This window comes from Vulpes vulpes, chromosome 7, assembly GCF_048418805.1.
Source record: "Vulpes vulpes isolate BD-2025 chromosome 7, VulVul3, whole genome shotgun sequence".
Classification (NCBI taxonomy): Eukaryota; Metazoa; Chordata; class Mammalia; order Carnivora; family Canidae; genus Vulpes; species Vulpes vulpes.
The window spans coordinates 18178494-18192918 of NC_132786.1; the positions used below are offsets into that span (position 1 = coordinate 18178494).

The 14425-nt window shown below is 36.9% G+C and overlaps 2 protein-coding genes and 1 pseudogene across 3 annotated transcripts in view; 1 reads left to right on the forward strand and 2 right to left on the reverse strand.

Annotated features, from left to right (window-relative positions):
• LOC140599530 (uncharacterized) overlaps positions 1–14425 on the forward strand; it is a 263170-nt gene that overhangs the window by 148601 nt on the left and 100144 nt on the right. The gene's annotated exons all lie outside the window — the stretch shown is intronic.
• Positions 1–14425, reverse strand: part of LOC140599793 (adenylate cyclase type 1-like) — a 531081-nt gene that overhangs the window by 121569 nt on the left and 395087 nt on the right. The gene's annotated exons all lie outside the window — the stretch shown is intronic.
• LOC140599787 (elongation factor 1-alpha 1 pseudogene) lies at positions 7684–11692 on the reverse strand (annotated as a pseudogene).

Consider the following 14425-nt stretch of genomic DNA (forward strand, 5'->3'; position numbering starts at 1 on the left):
CCAGTTGCCATGCTACCAGCAAGTTCCCATTATTCAACAATCAGTTAAGGTTGTTTTTTTTTTTTTTTTTTTTTTTTTTTTTTTAGGATTTTATTGATTTATTCATGAGAGACACAGAGAGAGAGAGAGAGGCAGAGACACAGGCAGAGGGAGAAGCAGGCTCCCCCAGGGAGCCCGACGCGGGACTCAATCCGGGACCCTAGGATCACTACCTGGTCCAAAGGCAGCCACCCAACCGCTGAGCCACCCAGGGATCCCTCAGTTAAGGTTTCAGGACTTGGGCAAGGTAACTGACTAGAGAATAGGAGCACACCGTTTTAAGTTGCTTCTTTTTTCTCATAAAAATGATGGCAGTTATGGAAAGAGAGAAGAAAAACTTTTTGAAAACTAACGTGATATGAATTAATACATGTATACACACATGCATATGTACGTGTTCTTTTAAAAGAGCGAAGAGTTCAAGGGAAAAATAACATTAAAAGAAGAGCTGCTCAAAAATTATCTTAACTTTTAAAAGTCCTTCAGAAAATAAAAAGTGATTAAAGAGTTTGAGGTCAAGAATTCTTAGAAATTAAGAAATCAACTCACCATTTACATTTCTTTTTGTGTCCCTCTATAGGAGCACCTGAGTGGCTCATGGATGAGCATCTGCTGCTTTTGGCTCAGGTCGTGACTCTGTGATCCCAGGGCCTGGGATCGAGTTCTGGATGGGCCTCCCCATAGGGAGCCTGCTTCTCCCTCTGCCCGTGTCTCTGCCTCTCTCTCTCTGTGTCTCAGGAATAAATAAACAAAGTCTTTAAAAAAATAAAAATAAAAAAATAAATTCCCTCTATACACTCCAACAAGTGCATATCACATTGCAGAAAAATGCACCGGAGTCCACCAAATGCTACCAAGTGTAGGAAGCAGTCAGGGTTAACATTTATTCCAAGTGGAAAAACGTGGCACTCAGCTACATCTAATGGCATGAAGATCAACTAAGGCACACAAAAGCACTTGTTTTTTGTAATATATTCAAAGGTACAGCCATTTGCTGTGCTTAGCATTCTCAAGACGATAGTTTTGTCAATGGTAATAAGAGTAAGTATGAGTATGTTATAGAATTATCATCAATAAAAACAAAGGTGTCATAAGTGGTGTCCTTAAACTTGGAACCAATTAGCAGCACCTGTAATCATTCTCCTTAATTATTCTCATTTTCTTAGAGGAGAAGAGAGGAGAACTTAATGTGTATCAGGTTAAGTGTTTCATCCCTAAAGTTAAATACTTTTTTCTATAATAATCTCTAATGAATGCATGTTTGATGTTTTATACTTCTTTTCTTTTGCATGAGCAGACCTACTGACGTTTTTCACCCTGTTCAAGCAAAAATGAAAAAGAATGCTAAGTAATTACAATGTGGAAGTAGCCTTTTTCTTTTTCTGAGTGTTGCTTGGAAGAATGCATCTTGCTACAAAGCCAGTATTTTTTCTTCAATTAATATAAATAAGAAATGGGACAGATTAAGGGATTGGGTATGTGGTTTATCTCTGGTCTGTAATTTGTTTAAAAAGGAACTCTTATTTCTTTTCTAACCTGTTCATTTCTCTCCTCTACATAGCTTAAAAAAGAAAAAAAGACCACCTACATCCACACAATATCATGTCCCCCAAAGCCAAACTTAAAAAAAAAGGAAGCATCAGTAAAATATTTATTTAACTTTTCTGCTCTAACAGGCAAATGTAACACAAAAGGCAGCAAAATCTACATTATGATTTCATGATTATTAATTTCAATATGAATGGCAATGCCCGATTCCAAAGCTCGTTTGAACTGCAAAAGTAAAATACTGTGTTGTAAGTCATTTTTTTCCCTAATTATATGGGGAAATCATTAAAAATAATGATTAAGTTCACTCAAAATGACATTGTAAAGCTTGTAGAAATATAAAAGCAGAATCTTTACATATATGTGCATGTGTGTATATATATATATATATATATATATATATTTCATTTTTTTATCGTGATTCATACCGCAAAGATTTTAAGGAGATTGACTTTTATCTTAGAATTCCTATTTATAAGGAGGATAACTACCTAAAAAAAAACAAATTGACCAACCTATCAATGGAATACTACATGTTAATTTCATTATTGGTTATGTACATTGTATTATGAACATGTTTTTTCAATTGCAGAAATGTCTTCTTTACAATGAGTATTGTTTATTTGAAAAAAGAGAGATTAGACAATCTATAGCTAGAAAAAAAAATGAGTGAGAAAAAATTTATTTTATTTTTTATATATCTGATTTCTTTATTTATTATTCATTTCAGAGAGAGAGAGAGAGAGAGACAGAGAGCATGAGCGATGGGAGTTGGTGAACAGAGGGAGAGGGAGGGAGGATGCCATGTGGAATCTTTGCTGAGCACAGAGCCTGTTCTGCAGCTCAATCCCAGGACCAGAGATCATGACCTGAGCAGAAATCAAGAGCTGGACGCTGAACACACTTAGCTTGTTTACTTTACTCCATTATCCTATTATAATAGTAAATTACCACTACCTGTTCACATGTTATGGCAGAGAGTCTAACTCTTGAGTCCATTTTCTCTCCTACCCAGACACATAGCCCATACAGCATTCCCCAGCCTCCTCTGCAGCAAAATGTGTCTTGTAACTGAGAATAGACACGATATGATCCAAACCCAGGCCTAGTGATCCTCCATGTTCTTTCCCTTGCCACATAAGATGATTTCAGCCCATATTAATCAGAAATGTGGCTTCAGTGAAGAGAGACACAACTTGCTGTGACAGTGACAGGTACAAGGTAAGGTCAGTAGGATGCTGGTGGCATGAAAAAAGAAGGATCAGTGTTGGGTGGAGTTCCTGAAGGAAGGAAAGCTTCTCACGGTACATAAGATGAAAAACAGGTAGATCACCCATAAAGAATTATGTTGTTGTTTTTTTTTTTCCCCCAGCTGGAAAGTTCTTTCCAGGAGCTTCAGTACAACTTACAGATAAGGAAAACATTTAGTAGCTGAGAAAAGACAAGTAGCAAAGTCCTTGGTTTCTTTTCAGGAAAAAAGCAAATTCCTATATTAGTATAAAGTGTTTGACTTTGTTTTCATTAATCGTCCTTCAAAAACATTGTACACATCTATTAAGCTAGGGCTATTCTTACGTACAGTAAGAGGTTGTTTGGCACATGGTAGAGTCATAAATGTTTCCTGGAAACAACTGGCCCAGCGTTTAAAGTGTTCGCTGAGGTAATAAATAATGCTGAAATATGAAATTACTTCCTTCTACATTAAGAATGAGCTTCCTCATTAAAATTATTTAAAAGACCCTCAACTTGCAATGGCTCTAGTAATAGCTTTAGTTTGAGCTTTAAGTAGGAAATCCCATCTCCAACCTCTGCCTACACTGCCAAAAAAAACAAAACAAAAACAAAACAACAACAACAACAAAAAAACACTTCGGAAGCAAAAGCAACAATTTAGGCTGTCAGCTGCTTTGGGAAGCCCTCTGTTAAGGCACATTTCAAGTAGAAAAATGGTCATTTTATTTATTTTATTTTAAGATTTTACTTATTTGAGAGACAGAGCATGAGCGAGGGGAGGGGCAGAGAGAGAGAGGAGAGGGAGAAGGAGACTCCCCACTGAGTGTGACCTGGCACAGGGCTCTATCCCAGGACCCTGAGATCATGACCTGAGCAGAAGTCAGATGTTTAATCAGCTGAGTCACCCAGGCGCCATAACAATGGTCATTTTAAAGAAGCCCCTTACATAGCCTAATACTTAATATAAATTGTTCCTAAGATACAAAATGATAAACTCCCAGCATTTGATCTATCATCACACCTGTGATTCACCAAGTTTGTGAAAATATACCCATTTTACCCATGCCCTACAACCCACGCAGCATAAAGGGAGAGAGAGCTTGAGGTCGTGATCTACAGTAATCCTCGAGCAGTAGCTGACAAGTTGCGCCACTGGTAAGGGACTTATAAGAACCCAATTGAAAAAAAAAAAAAGTTGATGACAAGAAGTTCTGATAAAGTATAGGAGTGGTCCCCTTCGAAAGAGCATAAAATATGGATATTCATGTCCCATTTAATCTTTTAGAGAAGGCTGATGCTGCAGAGGGACCTCAATAATCAGACGCACAAAATTACCTATTCTATAGCTATTAGTCTTCATTTTCATTAATCCAAGTGTTTTCTCAATGGGAAAGATACTAGTAGGCCAGGATAACACAAGGGGCCAGGTTTGACAACATGAAATTCTCTTCTCACACACACACACACACACACACACACACACACACACACACACAATTCTCTTTACAGTTGATACAGTTATGGCCAACCAGTGTGCTGATAGCAGAAGACAACACAAAGCATTTCATATGGCACCTTCTGTCTAACTGGTATGACATTGTTTCTACTTGACTCCTTTTATCACTATGGGGAAATATGTTTTCTTGCAGGAAGAGACATATACGGAATCTTTCTTCTTTGGTCACAATTCTGTCAGCATCATGACTTGTATGTAGGCTTACAAAATCCTTATTTTCTTTGGATCTGACGTAATCTTACCTCAGACAAAGGGAAGTAGTTTGCAACAAAAGAAATGTGTCCATGGGCTTACCCCAAAATCCACTGGTCTCAACATCTACAAGTAGCAGATCTGATAGAATGGAATAATCTGCTAAAGACTGTTGTAGCATCTTTCGGGAGACAAAATCTTGTGGATCTGGGATGGCGTCCCACCAGATGTTACAGACCTTACACCATTATCCAACACATGCCATCTCTCCTGCTGTCAAAATGCACAAATCCAGAAACCAAGGAAGGCAGTGAGAGTAGCTTCTTTCAGCAAATAGGTAGAAGTGCCCTAGTTTACACAGAAGAAATGCTTCCCCTAGACAACACAATCTCTGTTAAATTGGAAAGTAAGTATGCCCTCGGGCCATCGTAAACCCCTCAAGCTCTTAAACTTACTGGCAGAGAAAGGGACTACAATCATGGTTGAGGTGACTGATGTTATTTAACAATAGGAAATCAGATTGCTGCCGCACAATGGAGGCAAGAACCCTTTCTAGAACCTAGAGGTTTCTCTGGATTGCCTCACTTCTATAAAAGGTCAGGTAACAGAATAATGAAGCAATCCAATCAAGGCAGAAGCAATCAAAGGCTTATACCACAAGATCATATCACCAGATAAAGAATACTATAGCCCAGTCACTGACAGAGCTTAGAATACACATTGAATGGATGTAGCTAGAAGAATATAGAATTGTCATTTAAGGTCCTATGAGAGGTTACACAAGTTACGGGACTATGGCAGCTATATTTTATGTTAATTGAGAATTTCTTCTCTCACTTTTCCCCCTAGATTATCTTACATAAAGCTGGCATACTGAGGTTTGCCAACATTATAGATTTTATTTGGGAATATGACTGAACTGACATCAGGTCATAAGGTTATAGTAGGTGATGGGATTCATGTATCCCTTGTATTAGAGACACCTTTTTTTCGTCTGGAAAAGAAAAGATGCCAAGAATAAAGAGGAGTGGAATGCAGGAAATTTTCAATTTTTTCTTGCATATCCACACTCCGCTCTCTTTCTCAATGCCAAGGAGGCTGTCCTGTATGGACTACATCTGTGCACTTCCTTCTCTGGCTTCAGATTGGATCCGGCCAATGGGAGGAACCAGGAAGAGTTTGGAGGTTGGCAAAAAGTAAAGTCAAGATATCTACTCCCTTGGTTCTTCCTTGGAGAGTAGACATCATCTGTCCCCAAAAAAGGCCACAGTCTCTGTCAGGTGACCCTCTGCAAAAAGGTATTTTTTTATGAGCTCATATAATTGCCTTCTCCCTTTCTATTTAAGGTCTAGGAATAGTGATGACTTAACCGCTGATTACTAGCCCAGTGTACAACCAACTATTCCTTGTTTTATCTAAACTCTATTGACTCCTGTATAAGTAGTTCTCGTATTACATTTTCCTTGGCTACCTCCTGAAGTGTACATCTGTTTCCTGCTGATACAGATTTTTAGAAATGTAAGTGAGAACTGTAGCAGATACCCCACTCACATGATAAAGTTGATAGTTAAACCACTCTGATAAGCACTTAACCCAACATTTTCTCTATATTCAATTCTAGTTTTCAGTTAAACTCCCTAACATGCTTTCCTAAAAGTCTTCAACATTTTTTTGGTGTCATATTCTTCAACCAGTTAAAAAATATATGACGATATATCTGTAATATATCATGATTCTCTGTTCATGATTAATAAAGGTATTAGAGGAAACGAAAAGTAGAAAACTTAAAGGTAAAAAATAATAAAATAATTCTAATACTCTCTTTTTCTACCCCAGTAAAGTAACTTATGCATCCTTGAGGTGGATATAGTACATTCTGGAAACCATTGCCAATAAATAAATCATAGCATGCATTTCTTCTTGCTGTCAAAAATGGTTGTTCGTTGACATTGTTGGTTGATTGGCTGTTATACAGATACTATTTCATTTTGGTATTCACCTCACAGTGCTGAACGTGGGGTTGACTCTCTTACTGATTATTCTTAATGGTATAATATCAAGAAAAAGGAAAAGTTAATGGATAGGATTTCTTAGGTCAAAAATACGGATTAGGTTCAAGTGGTAGGTGTGCATTGTGATCATAACATTGTCACATTTCATGGAAAAAGGTATGTTAAGGTATATATATGTGTGAACTGTACATATATTTGAATTCTGATGAGGTGTAGTAAGTGGGGTTGGGTGGAATACAGAATCTGGAAAAGGAAGTTTAGAATAGTGAGACACATAGAGTGGAATCATGAAAGCACAATTTGTTTTATTCTAAATATTAATCAGAATGTATTCCTTCAATTCAGGTTAAAATACTGCAAGTTTCTATGATACTAAAAGCTTCATTAGGTTAATGAAGGTTTGTAAGGTTTACAGTTCTGAATGATCAGATATTATCCTGAAAGAAAGCTTATATGATTCATCAGTAAACTTATAAAAATGAAATTATATCAGTTCTTCAATTTAGCTGTCCAGTAATGGACCCAGATTTCCTATTTCCTAACTTATTCCTTCATCTTTAAATCAGATCCTTTTCAGAAGCTCTAGCAATAATTTCAGTACATCAAAATTAAATAATGTAAATTTGCTACAAGGGGCCCCATCATGTGAAATGTATCATTTTGATAATTATTCTATTCATAGAGGAAATTTCTACCGGAAGAAAAAAAGGTCCAATGTTCTACACAAACTAAAAGCTAACCTCAGCCATCCCATATTTAATCACTACCTGCCTCCTACTGCCACCCCTTATGTTCATATGTTTTGGACGTTCAACATTTTATTGCCCATCTTTGTAAACCAGCTGCTGATCTTTGTATTTATTCATAGTTATTATACATTTTATTGCTTAACATTAATTTAACTGAATTTTTATTTTCTACTACCTTTGGGCAATAATAAGAGCAACCAGGATATAAATAATGTGCTATAATAAAGGAAGATTTCATATTAATAGTCAAAAAAATAAATGGAATGTTAGCTGAATAGTGTAAATATGTCATTAAAATTTCAGAAACCCATAATATATATATATGTATGTATATATATATATATATATATACACACACACCTTTGTCCTTTTTTTTTTTTTTTTCTCATTAAACTTTTGTTTTAATGGGTCTCAAAATTCTGTGACAGATTTTTGGTCAAGTTGTTTCCATTAAAAAGTACTGATTTTAAAAACTAATAACTTAAAACTGCCACACACGCACAAAAAAAAAAAAAAAAAACAAATGGTCCACAAAACATTCTCCTTTCCTTCTGAAGGTTTTACGATGCATTGTTATCATTAACCAGTCTTTTACTATTAAACTTAAATGGCCAATTGACACAAAGAGTTCTGAGACCGTTCTTCCACCACTGATTAAGACTGGGGTGGCAGGTATTGGGGATAATATTCATTTAGCCTTCTGAGCTTTCTGGGCAGACTTGGTGACTTTGCCAGCTCCAGCTGCCTTCTTGTCCACTGCTTTGATGACACCCACAGCAACCGTCTGTCTCATGTCACGAACAGCAAAACGACCCAGAGGAGGATAGTCAGAGAAGCTCTCAACACACATAGGTTTGCCAGGAACCATATCAACAATGGCAGCATCCCCAGATTTCAAGAACTTGGGACCATCTTCCAGCTTCTTTCCGGAACGACGATCTATCTTTTCCTTCAGCTCAGCAAACTTGCAAGCAATGTGAGCTGTGTGACAATCCAGCACAGGTGCATATCCAGCACTGATTTGGCCTGGATGGTTCAGGATAATCACCTGAGCTGTGAAGCCAGCTGCTTCCATTGGTGGGTCATTTTTGCTGTCACCAGCCACGTTGCCACGACGAACATCTTTGACAGATACGTTCTTGACATTGAAGCCCACATTGTCCCCAGGAAGAGCCTCACTCAAAGCTTCATGGTGCATTTCAACAGACTTTACTTCAGTTGTAACATTGACTGGAGCAAAGGTGACCACCATACCAGGCTTAAGAACACCAGTCTCCACTCGATCCACTGGGACAGTTCCAATACCACCAATCTTGTAGACGTCTTGGAGAGGCAGACGCAGGGGCTTATCAGTTGGACGAGTTGGTGGCAGAATGCAATCCAGGGCTTCAAGCAGTGTGGTTCCACTGGCATTCCCATCTTTACGGGTGACTTTCCATCCCTTGAACCAAGGCATGTTAGCACTTGGCTCCAGCATGTTGTCACCATTCCAACCAGAAATTGGCACAAATGCTACTGTGTCGGGGTTGTAGCCAATTTTCTTAATGTAGGTGCTGACTTCCTTAACGATTTCCTCGTATCTCTTCTGGCTGTAAGGTGGTTCAGTGGAATCCATTTTGTTAACACCAACAATTAGTTGTTTTACACCCAGTGTGTAAGCCAGAAGGGCATGCTCACGGGTCTGCCCATTCTTGGAGATACCTGCTTCAAATTCACCAACACCAGCAGCAACAATCAGGACAGCACAGTCAGCCTGAGATGTGCCTGTAATCATGTTTTTGATAAAGTCTCTGTGTCCTGGGGCATCAATGATGGTCACATAATACTTGCTGGTCTCGAATTTCCACAGGGAGATATCAATGGTGATACCACGTTCACGTTCAGCTTTCAGTTTATCCAAGACCCAGGCATACTTGAAGGAGCCTTTTCCCATCTCAGCAGCCTCCTTCTCAAATTTCTCGATAGTTCTTTTGTCGATTCCACCACATTTGTAGATCAGATGGCCAGTAGTGGTAGACTTGCCCGAATCTACGTGTCCAATGACGACGATGTTGATGTGAGTCTTCTCCTTTCCCATTTTGGTTTAGGTTTAGCGGTGGTTTTCACGACACCTGTGTTCTGGCGGCAAACCCGTTGCGAAAAAGCACCTTTGTCCTTTTTAATAAGGACAGCTTATCAACTCAGTTGTCCAACTTATCAACTCAGAAACTCAACCATTCAAAATACCCAAGACCCAAGTCAATACTCAGTAAGCATTTACCGTCTGTGCCAAATATACATGATAATTCTAATATTTAAATGTCATAAAAATCAAGATGCTCAACTTTTAGCAAGGTACATGTCTAAATGAACATCTTTTTAAAAATTGATCAGAACTACATGAAATATTGTCAAGTAGAACCTGGCTTTTATTATCTAAGCCTTGTTTTTATTTGTTTTTTAAAGGGACTTTTGGTTACATCATAAGGTTAAAGGCATATTGTGGATACTTACCTAGACGAGCTACAGATTAAATTAGTGAACCTATGTAAAATAACAGTCTTTTGAGTCTGAGGATAAGCAATACTCTCTTTCTTCTTCTTTATAGTTTCCTCTTAAAATCCTTCACATTCTACCTGTTTATATAATAAGTATATATATGCACATATATGCACATATGTATGCTTATGCTTATGCAAAAAATTATATAAACACACACGTACACATACCAATATATAGACTTTTTGTGTAATATTTAAAATATCTTTAAAAAATAAAAATAAAATATCTTTATTGATACTACTATTTTCTTTCATATTTGATGATTTCATCTTCACCTTTTTATAACTACATATGAAACAGTTTAATTAAGTATGCATTGCTAATTTAAATTGTGTACTACATAAACCTATCACAATAGGTTAAATTTATTGATATCGAGATTATGCACTTAAATTGGATTTTCCAGATAACTATGAACCTTTTGAGGTATTTTTTAGAATTTATTTTAACCTGAAGAAAAAAGTAGTTTACTCTGACATAGTTCACTGCCGATGTTTAGGAATAAATCTGTTTTTCTATAGGAATAATTACTAGTAGTCAGTTTAGGAAATGGATCTAAAATCTCTTTATATTAGGGGTTTTGTCATCCAATAGGTAATTCCATTGCAATTTATGGTTAATAGCTCTTTATTCATGCTACTGGGAAGGGACAACTAATTTAGTATCTATCATTATGTTCTTATATTTTCACAGTTATTTTATATTTAGTCTTCTGTATCACTGAACTAATATAAGAGGAGTGTTCTTTTAGAAGTGGCCTTTAAGATTGCTTATTGATCAAATTTTAGTTCATCTTCCATTACAGCATAGCGAAAGCATTTCACTTTTTAGAGATTTCACGTTTCACTCTTAGACATTGTTTCCTTCAGCTCCGTTTCTTCACTCTGGCCCCGTTTTTCCCATGTACTGTCCTATTTCATGAACTCTCCAATGAGAGATCAGTTGGGTGAAAAGACAGGTAATATGCATGGCCATATTAACTTGCATTCATCAAGGCCCACACCCCTGCATCTCTTTTAAAATTATAGACTCACAACATACCAAGATTGGGAATTCAGTTTTGCCTGAATGCACAACAGTTTTGAATAGAGAATTGCTTAGACCCAGAGTATCTCTCTTTGCATTAGCTGTTTTCAAAATCAAGTTGAGTTCAGTGTGCAAGTCAGTCTTGCAAATCAGCCATGGTCTCACCAACAGTTCATGATAACCTAAAGAGTAAGAATATGTGTCTCAGGCAAAACAGACTAATGGGAGAATAGAAAAGGTAGAACAATGCTGTAAAGTTCCTTTTCATAGGAAGTATCACAGGAAAGTAAACAGAATCACATGATAGTAGCAACTTGCTCTAGTCCCTTGCCCATTAACTGACATAAGTGGCTCACTCACTGAGGAGCAGTCAGGGATGCTCAGCTTGAGGTGTTGAAGAAGGTACATTATCTCTTTTGTAATGAAGCATCTGGGGCCATTATGTAAAGCCATTCTGCTCATGTAAAAAGGTGTTCCTAAGACTTTAAAGCAAGCTGTATATGGACGCCCAAGGCAGAATTAAAAGTTTAGTTTTCATGATAATCATTTGGTGAACTTCCATTCATATTGGTCATCTTTTAACCATATAGGCTAGCAAAAAGGAAGGGAGGAAGATGAAACCAAATTTGGTCAAGTTTAACTGTGCAAGGTTCAGTGTGATACGTTCCTCATAGAGTAGAACTAAGGAATTCCCTGATGAACAAAAACTTATTTCCTTAGAATTTTTCCATTTCCTCCCATTTTTTCCTCAGCTAATTAAATTATTGCCATCTTCTTTTAGTCCTATCAGATGCCTTTGACTTATCACCAAGGCCTTTTGTAGCTTTTTTCCCTACCTGCGAATTATCTACTTCATGCAGATTTCATTTTTCAAGTTTGGGACAGTAGTTCATGAAACAATTTCAAATTCTATTCCCATGTGCATTACATGTTGAGCTGTAGATGTTCACATGTAATGGAATGTTTAATTTTCATAAGTGTTGGACATGCGGGAATTGTATCTTCATGTCCATGCTGATTCAACTCAACAAACATCTATTGACTTCTCTATGCCAGACTCTATTTGGGATACTTGGCCTATATCAGTGAACAAGAGAGAAAAAAATTCTTACTCTAGTGCTTCTTCCATCTTATAATATACATTCTCTAGTTCTGCTCTGCCCACCAAAAGTTTCCATTTCCTTCCATGTTATTCATTCTTATAAGTACTACTAGAAAGTTTCCAATGAAAACTTGTGCTAATGTCCAATAAAAACAATAAAAAAAGCAAACAGGTAGTACTTAAATTGTATTCATGTGTTATGCACTGTTCTCAACTTGTTACATATATTAAGCCATTTAATCTGCATAACAAGTATACGGGGTGGACACTGTTTATTATCATCATCCACACTATTGAATATATCAGTAGTCATTTCTCCTGAGTAAAATATCTAGGAAGTAATTGCTGGATGGTATGGGAAGTATATTTTTAACTTCATAAGAGATTGCAAATTTTCCTCTAAATCACATTCCTATCATCAATGCCTGACAGACCCAGTTGCTCTCCATCCGTGCACTGCTAGATAATGTCATCCATTCTGATTTGGTCCTAAAGATGATATGTAGTAATAGCTCATTACAGCCTTTTTTGAAGGATAAAAATATTTTGATAGTTTTCTATACATTTGTATAGAAACAGATTGCCAGCACGTACTATGGAATAGATTTGTGGACAAGTTCCAGAGGGTGAATTTCCAGCAAATCCCACTGGTACAGCACCAAAGTGTGAGTGATGGCTGTTATCTTTTCTAACAAGGTCTGACTATTGAGCTCTGAAGGGAAAATTCTTCCTTGGGGACTCTGTCCTAGCCTTAGCAGGAGTGGCTATTTTGTATCATATTTATGACATCTGCTGCTGTTATATTCTTGAGCACTGTCTCAGCTTCTTACTGGCCACTCCTACTTATCCCAGTTCCTTGAGGTAGTTAATAATTATTTCTGTCAAATGTTGTTTTTTCAGACTTAATGTTTGATTTCCCTCCTTATTCATCATTTTTGGCAAAAGTAATGTGTCCCCTTCAGTGCTTTACATTAGGAAACCATGATGTCCTCTTGTCCCATTGCTGTTGTTTGGCTTTCATCACTAGTTTGAACTGCCAGATTTCTCCACTTTTCCCCCTTTGTAATTAATAACTTCCTGTGAGATACTTTGGGTCTCTGTCAGTGTTCTGTTCCCAAAAACTGTAGATAGCATCCACTGCTGATTCTTCCCTTCATCATTTATTATTGTGATGTTGCAAAATGGTGATTTTTCTGTCCCTCTCAGCTTATTAGCTGATACTGTACTGTATGAATGAGACTTTCCTTTTCCATTTATTACTGTGGGCTTGTGAAATTTTGTTATATTATGAACCATTCCTTTCATTATTTTGATAACCACATTGTTCCAATTTGGGCAGTAGGAACCCCTTCAAGTTGAAATCTTGTCCTTTGACATACACCTATTGATTGTTGAATACTTCTAACTTTCTGGCAAACCAGATACTTTCTCGGCTTATCTTCTACTTTTACTGATACAGCCTTGGTTTTTCTCTAAGGAGCCCCAATTCCCTTTTTAGTGAAGTCCAACTTGTCTTGTATGAATTTTTCTTTTGTTTGGTATTAAGAAATCTTTACCTAACATGTTTTCCTCTTGAAGTTTCCAAGCTTTAAGTTTTACATTTAGATCTATGATCCATTTTGAGTTAATTTTCATGTGTGATATGAGGTATGGATCCAAGTTCATTTTACTTGTGGATATTTAATTTTTCCACCACTGCTGTCGAAAAAGCCATCCTTTCTCCTACTGCACTGCCTTTGTCAAATATCAGTTGTCCACGTATGTCTGGGTTTATTTTAGGGCTTTCTGTTCCATCGATCAGTTTGTTATTACACCAATACCGTGCTGTTGAGTCTTGATATTAATGCCAAGAGATCTTTTAGCAGGAAAACAATAGGCAGGATGTTCTGCAGGGAATTTTTTTTTTCATTTTTAAATTTTAATTCCAGTATAGTTAACATACTGTGTTATATTAGTTTCAGGTGTACAATATAGTGATTCAGCGTTTCTATACATTATTCAGTGCTCATCATGATAAGTATACTCTTTAATATCTATCAGCTAATTCACCCACCCCCTACTCATCTCTTTCTGGTAGCCATCAGTTTGTTCTCTATAGTTGAGTCTGTTTTTTGGTTTGCCTCTCCTTTTTTTCTTCATTTGTTTTCTTAAATTTCACAAGTGAAATCATATGATAATTTGTCTTCCTCTGACTTCTTTCACTTAGCATTATAACCTCCAGATCCCATCCATGTTATTGCAAATGGCAAGCTTCATTCTTTTTATGGCTGAGTAATTTTCGTGTGTGTGTACAGGTGTACACACCACCTCCTCTTTATCCATTTGTTGATTGATGGACACTTGGGCTGCTTCTATAATTTGGCTATTGTAAATAATGCTTCAGTAAATGTAGAGTTCCATGTATCATTTCAAATTAATGTTTTTGAGTTGTTTGGGTAAATATCTGGTAGTAGAATTACTGGATCAT